This window comes from Pipistrellus kuhlii, unplaced genomic scaffold, assembly GCF_014108245.1.
Source record: "Pipistrellus kuhlii isolate mPipKuh1 unplaced genomic scaffold, mPipKuh1.p scaffold_m20_p_12, whole genome shotgun sequence".
Classification (NCBI taxonomy): domain Eukaryota; kingdom Metazoa; phylum Chordata; class Mammalia; order Chiroptera; family Vespertilionidae; genus Pipistrellus; species Pipistrellus kuhlii.
In genome coordinates this window covers 11,009,387-11,022,144 of record NW_023425427.1, presented here as the reverse complement: position 1 = coordinate 11,022,144, position 12,758 = coordinate 11,009,387, and the positions used below count along the sequence as shown (strand labels likewise).

General features: G+C 38.3%; 1 protein-coding gene across 10 annotated transcripts in view; it reads left to right on the top strand.

Annotated features, from left to right (window-relative positions):
- Window positions 1–12,758, top strand: part of SLC44A1 (solute carrier family 44 member 1) — a 146,481-nt gene that overhangs the window by 51,144 nt on the left and 82,579 nt on the right. The gene's annotated exons all lie outside the window — the stretch shown is intronic.

Sequence of the window (12,758 nt, the reverse complement as noted above, 5' to 3'; positions counted from 1 at the left end):
GATGAACACAATGAAATTTTGAAAGGGGGCGGGAAGAAGTCTGCTTTTCTTACTGTTTTAAAGCTATCTTACTGAATATCATTTTTATATGACTCCTGTTGATTTTTTTATAACTGTCCACTTGAATCATTTCTGGCCTATAAATACATTTTCCAGGAAACAAAATTAGCCGCCATGTTAAAATGGGGTACCTTGAGGTTTCAATGAGGAAAAGCTTGATTTGAGTGAGCTGCTCTTGTACTTGTTTTCCCGTTAGCTTTATGGTTGTACAGAAAAGAACATGATATTTTTCTTCCTACAATTATATTTGATGGGAGACAGAGGGATGATAATGGATTTTGAAGCATTAAAGTTATAATGAAACATCTTGCAATGCATAATTTATAAGTATACATCAATCCAATTTTATACAAGATGCATTTGTTTTGTCAGACATTAAAATTTGTTTTGTGTTCTCAAGGTCATCTTTTGGATTTCATGAAATTTCTGACTTAATTGTGTGTGTGTGTTTTTTTCTTCAAAAGAACTATTTTATTTTTAATGTCTCAGGAGAAAATATGTTTTATCAATCATAATTTATGTATGATGTTAGTATATTTGTTCAAACTATATATTTATGTCTCCATCAAACTTTATTAGACAGGTCTAATAAATAAAGACAGGACTTCAGAATTAACTAAACTAATTTTAAAGTAACCGGTTAACAAACTCAATGAACTGTATTGGAAAGGCTAAGGAGATTTTAAAAATAGTTTTTAGACTGTATTTTTATTATGAAGCACTTTCCAGGGTATAATAACTATATTTATTATGAGATAAACCTGTTGGTCAAATCTGGGTCCCTACTGGAAAGTATAAGATTAATTTGGTAATTTTACAAATGTGAAGAAATCCTAGTAGTTAATCACATCTCAGAGATGTTCTTCCATTTAATGAAGGAATAATAAAGTTTATATATATAAAACTTTATTTATTTTTAAGTATAGTTTTATTGATTTTAAAGAGAGAGAAACATCAACGAAGAGAGAGAATCACTGATCCACTGCCTCCTGCACATCTCACACTGGTGATCGAGCCCGCAACCCAGGCATGTGCCCTGATGAGGAATCGAACTGTGACCTCCTGGTTCATAGATCAATGCTCAACCACTGAACCATGCCAGCCAGGCCTACATAAAATTTTAAATGATAATAATGAATATTTGTGGAGCACACCATAGTCAACAAGCATATGACACCACCCTGTGAGGTGCATGTAGTGGAATCTGAGAGATACTGACATGACTTTTCCAAACATCTGGTGGGCAGTGGAACATCCAACGTGGACCATGACCTTTCCTCTTGTTTGCACCTGCATCCCGTGACAGGAGAAGTGAAAACCAGAATCTCAGGGTTGTTTCCTTTATCCTTTCTGATTGCCTCATGAAATTCACACAAATTTTAGGCCTTGTGTTATTTCTCATAGCAAGACTATCTCTATATTTTTTGCTTTTACTTTTTAATTTTGAAATAATTTTAGTTTCATGTAGAAGTTGCAAAAAAAAAATGAGTTCCACATATCTTTTTTTTTCTGTTTTTTTTTCTTTTTCTTTTTTAATGTAGCTAGTTTCCATGCTGTCAAATACTACTTAACTCTTTAATGCTGTTGACATGTACCAAACATAAAATATTACCGTTTCGGTAATTCAGGAAATAGGAAGAAAGGACTGTATCCCTCAGGTGTGCTGCTCACACGAGGTTCTAATTATTTTTGTGGCTCCCTTTACAACTGGCTGATGACTCCAAGAACATTCTCATTATAAGGTTTGTGTAAATGTCACTTTTCACACTTAACCTAATGGAGGTTCATTTGGTCAATTTTTGATTTCACATCCGTGGATTATTCTATGTACCTTTTGACCTCTTACAAAGAGACTCTGCTATTATTACAAAAAAGTGGTTCCTTTTTCCCTGAATGCTTAACACAGTCAAGAGCCATTCATGTAGGAGAAGTAATTTCTGAAGTACAGAGATGCCCTAACTCATGTGTAGGTTTATCATTTACTGGTCTGTTTCATCTCTACCTGCCTCTTCTCTGCACATGAGCATTTTAGTGCTGATCCATCTAAGTGTGTGTGTGTGTGTGTGTATATATATATGTATACACACACACACACACATATATATATATACACACACACATTGTACTTTTAAAAAAATGGTACATTTTGAACAAATGTTTCTCAGGTAAGTCTGCATTTGGGAAGAGGCAGAAAATCTTTGTTACCTTTATTCCATCCTCTCCTTTTTTTTCTGCTAAATGCATTGGTTTTCTCCTTTTTCACTCATTTCCTCAGACATTGTTGGCTTTATTATGAATGCCCGAACCTTCTGTAGCTATTCAATGCATAATTTTACACCTGTTTTGTCTGCTATAACCTCAACTTGATCCTCATCTCCAGTACCTATCTCCAGTACCTAGTACTTACTAGGACTTCCATACATATTTTTTGAATAAGTTAATGAATGAGTCCTCTAAAATCTTGAATGCGACTAACTCTTTCTTGCCTTCATGAATATTGTTTTCACTATCAGAAAAAATAATTCTCCCATTCTTCATCCTTCAGTTCTCAGTATAAATAAATTTTTAAAAAAATCTTTTTTTTATCTCACAAATTTAAATCAAGTATTTAAAAATAATCTCATTGTGTCCGATAAAATGTGTAATATGTGTCCGGTAATATGTGTAAGTGTACATTTATTTTGTGATTATTTGCTAAATGTCTCTTCTAAGAGACAGAACAGAGATGAAGTTTGTTTTGTTCATTGCTATAGCCTCAGTACCTAGGACATAGTAGGCACTCAATTAAATGTTTGTTGAATGAGTAAGTACATTTATTTTCTTTTTAGAGTATGTCCTAAGAAGTGAATTACTGAGTCTGAGGGTCTGAATAGTTTAAGATTAGTAATGCATATTTTTGAATGGCTTCCCATATAAGCTGTTCCGTTTACATTCCCACCAACTGTGGGTATGAGGGCTTATTGAATTACGATTGCTTTACCTTTGCTAGTCTTACTAGTTTTTATTTTTAACTAATTTGATCAACCAAAAAGTGTTTCTTTATAGTTTTGATTTGTATGTCTTCGATTATTCATGAGTGTGAACCTTTCCCCCCTCATGTGTTTGTTGGCCTCTCATGAAGACTTGTGCTAGCATATTCCTTCCTGGTCTTATCTCTAGTCTTCCCCATTCTTTATACTGTGATAAGAGTAAGTTCTTTAAAACACCTGGTTGTCATTGCCCTGCTGAGGAGCCTTTCTTTTAGTTGCCTATAACCATGGTCGGCAAACAGCAGCTCGCGAGCCCCATGCGGCTCTTTGGCCCCTTGAGTGTGGCTCTTCCACAAAATACCATGTCCTGGACGAGTCTATTTTGAAGAAGTGGTGTTAGAAGAAGTTTAAGTTTTAAAAAATTTGGCTTTCAAAAGAAATTTCAATCGTTGTACTATTGATATTCGGCTCTGTTGACTAATGAGTTTGCCAACCACTGGCCTATAGTATCAAAAACGAGCCCACTCAGCTCCTGCCACTCCAGCCTCCCATGATTCAGCCCTTCTCTCACTGTTCCCAGTGTGGTAGCGCTGATATTCAGTTGACTCTGCCTCTGTGTTGTTTCCCCTACCTCTCTGCCAATGAATTCTTGAAAGACATAAAGTGAGCTTCATAACTCGTCTCTTTATGAAGTATTTCAAAGTTAACTTTATCTGTCGTGATCTTACCTTTATTACCTGAACTTTCCTGTTTCACATTTGTTCTTCTGTTGCCTCTATGTTGTTCTCTGGTTATATTCTATGATTTCACCTGTATTAATTATCAGTAGCGAGGTAACACTATTACATAAAAGTGGCTTAAAATGGGATGCAGGCACATTACTGTCTCACCATTTCTGTGGTCAGGAGTCCGGACATGGCTGAAGAGGATCTCCTGCTTCAGTCTCTCCCAGGCTGTGTAGTTAAGGTGTGGGTCAGGACTGGACTCTGCTGGGAAAGTTCCCCTTCCAGGAAAGTTCCCCTTTGTGGTTGTGGGCAGCACAGCCTTGGGGGGGGGGGGGGGGGGGGGGGGGGGGGGGTTGTTGAACTGAAAGCCTTAGCTATTTCCTGGCTGTCAGGGGGAGGACTCTCTGGCTGCGTGCTGGGTGGGCCTCCCCTTGGGGCCTAAACCACTCCCTGTGGCGGCTCACTTCAGAGCCAACCAGGGGGAGCATCCACAGAGTCTGCTGGCAAAATGGAAGTTACAGACTTATATAATGTGTTTATAGAAGCGGCATCCCATTCCCTTTGCCATGTTCTACTATTTAGAAGCAAGTCACAGGTCCCACCCAAAGTCATGTCTTTTATACATGAGGGCATAAATTCTAGGACGTAGGGATAATTTGGGGCATTTACCCCTAATTATCTGCCACAGTGCCCAACTCAGTCCCCCTGGACCCCGTGTTTTACATAACTGCACTTAAAAGTTACTTCAGAAAGGCTTAGTGAATGGCAATAAATAGGAAGGAGGGACGGGGAAAGGAACGCCTTTGACTTGTTCTATCAGAAAATTTAAGATGCCAAGATGATGCTAAGAATCCTATTAATAGTAAAGAAAAGGCAATATTTTCTTTTCTTTAATTTTAATGTGCTCTTCGCCAAATAGTATTTTTGACCTGATAATTTGTTTTCTACAGTAATAAGGATATAGAAGAAAATGGCAGATAATATTTTATGAAAAACATAGATTATGTTCCCAAAGTTGATTTTTAAAGTGGTCACGTAAGATGTATAGAACTTTTCTGCATAGAAACAATGCTTTACATAAGGTTCTGAGAATGGCTCAATTTAAAAAAGCTAATTTATCTTAGAGCCATAAAGTGCCAGAGATGAAAGGGACCTTTAAGATTGCCTAGTGTGTAGCCTCCTTAAAACATCCTGTCAAATATTTGTGAGAGCCAGCCACAGCCTGGAGGAGAAAATGACTTGTTTTGTAGCTCAGCTATGGTGATTAGTGGTAATGGTACCACATGGCATGAGTATGGCTTACAGCCAGTGTTTTTTTGGTCTTGGGGAGTGGGGTGGTGATAACAACATATTTTGAACTTACGTTGACAGTTCCAAAAACACCTCTTCTCACACATTCTACATTGCCTACAATTTTCCAAACCATAAAGATAGCTTTAAAGTGTAGGTATCAACTTTTAAACATACAATGATGATGAAGATGATAATTATAGTAATTATACAATAGTAATTGCTCCCAGACAGGAAGCCTTCTCCCCCACCCCCAACTTCCATATCAGTTTGGTGTAGAATTATGTCAATTGACATGGAATTCTTTATAATTAAAGCCTAATATGGCCAACCTCCTGTATCCCTCCCTGGCGCTGATCGAGCACTGGTCGGGTTCCTCAGCCTGGCCTGCATCCTCTCACAATCTGGGCTGAGGGACCCCACCCCCATCCCCAAGTGCACGATTTTTGTGCACCAGGCCTCTAGTATCTACATAACATTAATAGAAAATAGGTTAAAAGCAATATAGATTGTATGATTTTTATTTACATATATAAAGATATACATGTGCATAGAAAAATATAAAATGACAAGAAAATGTCAACAGTGTGGTTAACTGGTGAATTAAGGGTGGTTTTGATTTTCTTTTACACTCATTTATTCTTTTACATTGTGTGCAATCAGTATACATTGAAGAAAATTAAAAAGAAGAAAAAGACACCCATAGTCAGTGTCCTTGAAGAGGTTGCATTCAAGTGAGGAAGACAAGACACTCAGATAAGCTATGACAGTGCAATGTGGGTCAGCCTATGAAAGTGTTGTATAATGAGAAGCGGGTGACTCTAGTTTCCTGTGTTCCTAACAGCAGGCTGGTGGGGAGAGGAACATAAGGCAGTTGGGTGGTAACATTGGGACCACCGCTGCATTAGTTTCTACTGCTGTTGTAACAAACTACGTGGCTTAAAACAACAAGGTTCTATAAATCAGAAGTCTGTGCACAGTGTGGCTCAGCTGGTTCCCTTCTCCAGATTTCACAGGTCTGAAATTAAAGTGTCGTTAGGGCTGCCTCCCTCCCTAGAGGCTCCAGGGAATGAATCTTCTAACAAACTTACTTAGGCTGCCGGCAAAATTCAGTTCTCATGTGGCTGTAGGCCTGCGGTCCCATTTCCCTGCTGACTGTCAGTTAGGAGTTGTTCTCAGCTTCTAGATGCACGCAGCCTATATACTATGTAGCTATAATATATTCTGCGGGTCGTCATAGTCCGTCTCCTTCAGTGACAGTGGGTTAAATCCTTATGCTTCAATCTCTCTCACCTCCTCCTCTTCACAGTAGCACCTTGGTTCTAAATTGTCCTTGTGGATTGAAAAATCTCTTAGCCAGTAATGGGGGGTGGCAGGGAGTGGGAATTCAGGGACACTCATTTTCAGTAGAGTCTTAGTGCTCCGTTTGGGTGGGTTCAGAGAAGAGCCTGCATTCTAGCAGGGGAAATCAAATAAAGAACGTCTCTGGAAGTGGGGCACACACAGTGATGATGGAGGAAACCTGGTGAACGAATGGTCCCGAGGGTTCTTGAGCAGTGGCTTCAAGGGCCATCTCTAGTGGCGATGGAATTTGAGTTAGAGTGCCAAGCTTGGTTCTTGTTGGCTGAAGAGCATGAGCTGACGCTACCGGTTGGAGTTCTATAGACCAGGCTAAATAGCAAAAACAGGAAGGAGTCCCGACTCTGTCTTGTGGAGTTGCAGAGGTTTAGGAGAGAGGTAAAGTAGAACCTTTATTCCCTGCGTTGATGCCTGAGTTGCGCAGTGTTTGGAGTATTCTTCAGAGCGGCCCAGTAGGTCACTTGCTCATTCCCACACTCAGGGATAATTCTGAACACACGGAGACACTCTCAGACTTTGACAGTTCTGGCTTTGCTTTGAGAGAATGTGCGCTCCCCTCTGTCTCCTGTTAAATAACTCTGATTTCAGCATTAACTTACTTCCTCACCCAGTTTGGCTCAACGTGAAATAGAGCAGCCTGTGTCGATACTTCACTTGAACTTGCATTTGTGGGCTCATGTCTCCACAAATTTATAAGCATTTAGAAACAGTAACATTTATGAGGGTTCTAAATGAAAACATCCTGTATTTATTCAATTTTTCTTAAACTTCAATTTTTCTCTGATGTCACATTTTAGAAGTTGTAAAAATGAGAGCTAACTGTTCAGAAGGTGAATTTATGGAGGCATATTTGGAATATATATATATATATTTTTTCATTTTGTAACCATACTATTCTTTAGCCTAACATTTTTTTTAGAACTCTAAAAAGGTAATATCTGTATTACAAGTGTAATTCTGCCTCTAGAATAATACTTGCTATGGATGATACTGCTAGCAATTTGAAAGAAGATATACAACTGCATACCTTAGAAATTGCAGAAAGTGGAAATGTTTAGCAGGTTCTAAATAGGGAGGTAAAAAGTTACTTAACAGAATTAGATGACATGCATGTGTGTCCCAAAGCAAGGATGGGTTGGTTGGGCTTTCTCTGTGTTACTTGCCTGGGTGTGTATACTAGTCAGTCTAAGGTAAACATTTCAAACCAGAGTCTCACTATCAGGTTTGGTTCCAGGTTAAACAGGCAACTGTGAAGATTCTAAAAAAACTCTCATCAGGAGAAAAGAGGTCATAGATTTAGGTAATTATTAACTACTTCAACTGTGGATTTTTAGAGTCACCAGTTTTCCCACCTATCTATGTATAACTGGATATGAGCGTTGAGGGCAACTGAGAAATTCTAGTAGTGTACATAGCCCACACATAGCCAGCCAATCTCACTCTGACACCACATGTAAGTTCAGGGGTCCACAAGACAACCCCCCATAGGTTCTATAATTGCCAGAAAGCCTCTCGGAACTCACTGAAATCTCTTCTACTCACTGTTACAGCTTATCACTGGGAAAGGCTACAGATTAAAATCAGTCAATGAAAGAAATACATAGGGCAGAGCTTACAGTTGCTCTTCTCCAGAGAGTAGTCAGGGCATGTTTCCTTCCTGGCACTGATGTGTGACAAGTACAGATGATGTACTGCCATCTAGAAAGCTCACCCAAACTTCAGTGTTCGGAATTTTTGTTGGGATTTCATTACTCAGGCATCGTTCTTTGCCACTATCTGGTTCAGTTTTCAGCTCCTCATACATGATCCAGAACTCCTAGTCTACATGATATTTCTGATCTAAAATTGGACAACCCACTTCCTGCGTTAACCCACTTCCTGCGTCCTACCTGGCATGGCCTGGCCTCCCCGTACCTCTCCCCTAAATCACATTGTTAAACTCTCTGCTATGACCTGAGGCCCTAGGCTAGGGGTGTCGAACTCAATCAGAGAAGGGGCCAAAATCTAAAATACAGCCTAAATCGTGGGCCGAATGGTTTACTGAACAGTCATAAACTGTCATTGTGATGGAAACGCAGCGGAGTGCAGTGATGACAGCGCGGGTGCGGGCCACATTGCAAGGCCTGGTGGGATGGATTTGGCCCGCGGGCCTTATGTTTGACACATGTGCCCTAGGCAAATAAAGACTGCTGGAAGGCTTCGAGATTACTCCTAAAAGCCCAGGGCAAAGTCCAGACCTCTTGTCTGAGCAGTTTTAAACTCTTTACTACACACTGGGACTCCTTAGATTAAGTTGGATTTTATAAAGTATATATTTTTTAATGAAACTTAAAATATTTTAATACTTTTATTAAGGCATAATTTACCTATAATAATTTACCTAATGTAAGTGTACAGTTTGAGTTTTGGTAACTGTATGCAGTCGTATCCCCTCTACTACAATCCACACTTCTGCTGTGGTCCTTAGAAAATTATCTCAGGCCCCTTTGTTGTCAGTCCTTGCCCAGCTCTGTCCCTAAGCAACCACTGATCTGTTCTTGGTCAGTATTAGTTTTGCCCTTTCTAGAATTTCATTACGTGGAATCATATAGTACAGAGTGGTTTTACATGTGGTCTTTTAAGCACAGCATAGTAAATGTTATTGAGATTCATCCATGCTATTTAATATATCAGTGGTTTGTTCTTTTTTAATAACTGAGTAGTATTCTAGCATGGGTATACCACATTTCGTTTATCTGTTCACTATTTTTTGGATAGTTGGGTTATTTCCACATTTAAAATTATTTTTTTTGCAGGGGGAGATAACACTGCTTTGAAATTTTGTGTATATGGTGTTGTATGGACGTGTCTTTCATTACTGATAGGTAGATTCCCCAGGCTTGGAATTGCTTGAGTCACACGGTGAGGGCATGTTTAACTTTATAAGAAATTGCTAAACTGTTTTCCAGAAGGGTTGCACCATTTTGCATTGCCACTAGGAAAGGAGGGGCGTTACAGTTGCTGCAGCCCCTCACTAACATTTTGCATTGTCAATCTTTTTAATTATAACTATTTTAATTACCGTATTTTCCGGCGTATAAGACGACCCCCTAATTTTACAGTTGAAACATAGGTTTAGGCCTATATTCACTGTATAAGACTACCCCCCACTTCCGAGGCAACACCAGTTCTTTTTTTAATTAAATTTTTAATGAATGACATTTTTCGAACATACCGTAATATACCATACATTGATACGATAAATGGAAGGTCTCTTCACAAATGGCAATGCCATGAACTTGACCGAGAAACAAGAAATCCAAAAGAGAACATTAACAATGATGGCATCATCTGGAAAGAAAATTACATGAAGAACTTGCAGAAAATGCTTGTTTGAGACTGACTGGGATGATAAGAGGTTTTTCTAGGCAGAGGAGCATTGTGAGCTTAAAATCCTTCAAAATCCTCATCATGTTCTTCTTACTAGAACAGTGTAGCTTCAGGTACAGAACATGTATAATTTACATGCATAAAAAGCCTGCTTGGATTGGCTGAGTTAGAGAGAGGGTCTTGCAGTGATGGTGCGGGATCGAGCTGGAAAATTCGTTTAGCGGCATATCGAGATGTTTTTCGGAATATACTCGGCATATAAGACGACCCCCGATTTTCGGTTGACTTTTTTTCGTTTCAAAAGTCGTCTTATACGCTGGAAAATATGGTAATGTGTGTATAGTGGTATCTCATTGTGGTTCTAAATCACATATTTTTAATGACCAATGATGCGGAACATCTTTTGACAAGCAGAATATTTTTATTTTAATAAAGTCTAATTTATCTATTAGATACATTTAAAACCAATCATACACAAAATGTGTCTTTTTCATGGTTTATACTTTCCATGTTCAAGCTAAGAAATTACTGATGTATCCTAAAGTCTCAAAGGTATTTTTTCTGTGCTTTCTTTTCTTTTTTATTTTTATGTAGCTCTCATATTTATGTCTATGATCCATTTTCATTTCATGTTTGCATATGGTGTGAAGAGGTCGAGGTTTATCTTTTCCTTCTATACAAAAATCCACTTTTCCATCATCTTTTATTGAATAGAATATCTTCCCCATTGAATTACCTTGGCACCATTGTCAAAGTAGATTTTAAGTCTGAAGCCATGAAAGAAAGCTGATGGAATTTCTATTCATGGCTGAAACAGTCTGTCTAAAATTAAACAAAACAAGGGTATCACATTTTTTATTGTGGATTGTTGTAAATAACTAGCTGCAACAAGTAATATAAAAAAGATAAATTGAATGTGTATAGGTCAATAGAGAGAAAAATAATGCTATTAACTAATTACAAGGGACTATAACCTGCATGTTTAGATTGAAAAAAAATGTATCTTGAAATAAGATGTTTAAATCATGTGTTATAAAGCATATGCCTAACTGAATTCAGTCATTTGTCAGTAGACAAAACATAAGAAAGATAATACTTGTTTTATTAAAAACTAAAACCTAACAAAAATATGGAGTCAAATACAGAGAATTATAATATTTTAATAGAAAACTAATAAGAGATAGACATATAATCTACTCCTTGCTGAGTAGTCTTAATAGAATAAAGATGACAATATTAATAAAGTTAATTTATGGATTTAATACAGTAACAGTTAAGATCCCAATAGAATGGTGAATTGAACTTGATTGATAGTATAAATCACAGAGTAAAGGAGCAGCCAAGAACTTTAGGGGGGAAACCTTTTTAAAAATTATTCTTGTTCATAGAATAATTTATGAGTTTGAATTAGATTAATATATTATAAAATAATTAAACAAGGGATAAAAGATCAGGAGCCATGCCAGGAAGTAGAGAAGAGATTAGACTAGAGATCTAGGCTAGGTATTGCTTCTGAAGTTGAACACCAAATTAACTGTGAACTTTCTGTCTTTGATGGTAGAAAGGGAAACTGGATTTCACCAGGGGTTGCAAATCCAAAGGCCTCTAGGCAGATCCTGTAAATCACTTATGTGGACTGGAAATGAGATTAAGTGTTGGGTACTTTGAGCTTTATATGTGTGTGCCCCATAAAAAGAGATAGCTGCTACTCAGCTATAAGCTGATTTTTGTCATGTGGGTTGATGGGCCCAGTGATGCTATTTTTTAAAAGAAACTAGGAGCAATCTGTTGGCACAGGGAGAGCAGGGGTATACACAACCTATTGTTTTTGTTTGGGCTGCTTATAACCAACAGAAACTTATCTCTCTTGGTTCTGTAGGATGGGAACCCAAGATCAAGGCAGCAGCATGATCACATTCTCATGAGGGTCCTCTTTCTGGTTCTTACTGGCCCCTTCTCACTGTGCCCTCACATGGTGGAAAGGGATATGATCTCTCTGGAGCCTCTTTTATGTGGCACTAAACTTGTTCACAAGCACTCTGTAATCATGGCCAAATAATTGCCCAAAGGCCCTTAAAACCATCATCTTTGGAAATTATAATTCAACATGAATTTGGGTGGTGAGACACATTCAGACTATAACATCTATGGATCTTCTGGTTTTAAAATATTGGCAGTTAGTGTACTGGCCATACAAACCATTTAAGGACACGGATTACATGGTAAGGGTCATGTATCTATAGTTGTCATTGTCTAATTAATGATTGTATAGAGGGAACAAAAGGAATGGGGTTTTGTTTGTGTGTGTGTGTTGTTATTTTATTACTCCTCACTGGAGGATATTTTTTCCATTGATTTTTAGAGAGAGTAGAAAGGAGAGAGAGAGGGAGGGAGACAGAGAGAGAAATACATGTAAGAGAGACATATTGGTGGGTTACTTCCCCATGTGGGGCACATGTGGGATCAAACCTGCAACCCAGGTATGTGCCCTTGACCAGAAATCGGGCCAGTGACCCTTCAGTCTACAGGCTGATGCTCTAACCACTGAACACACTGGCCAGGGCAAGGAGTTTTGCATTTAAGACCAAAACCTATTCCAAAGTATATTATTAACAGGATTACCTGAATGTACACTAATTACAGTGATGGAAACAAAATAGAAACATCAAAAATAAACTAATAGTTTAATGTATCTACACTAATAAAAGAGAAAGATGCAAATTGACCGTACTTTCGCAACGCTCACCAGCCAGTCAGGAGTGAGTATGCAAATTAACCCAACAAAAAATGGCAGGTTAATTTGCATACACACGATGTTGATGCATGCATTCCGCACTGCCCCAGCTGCTCCGGGCCCTTGGAGCAAAAGTAGATAGGCGGCTCTGGGCCAGAGTGAAGGCGAAAGGAAGGAAGGCCCATTCTTACACGAATCTTCATGCATCGGGCCTCTAGTTGATTAATAAAGTAAAATTAAAACTGAAGGTAG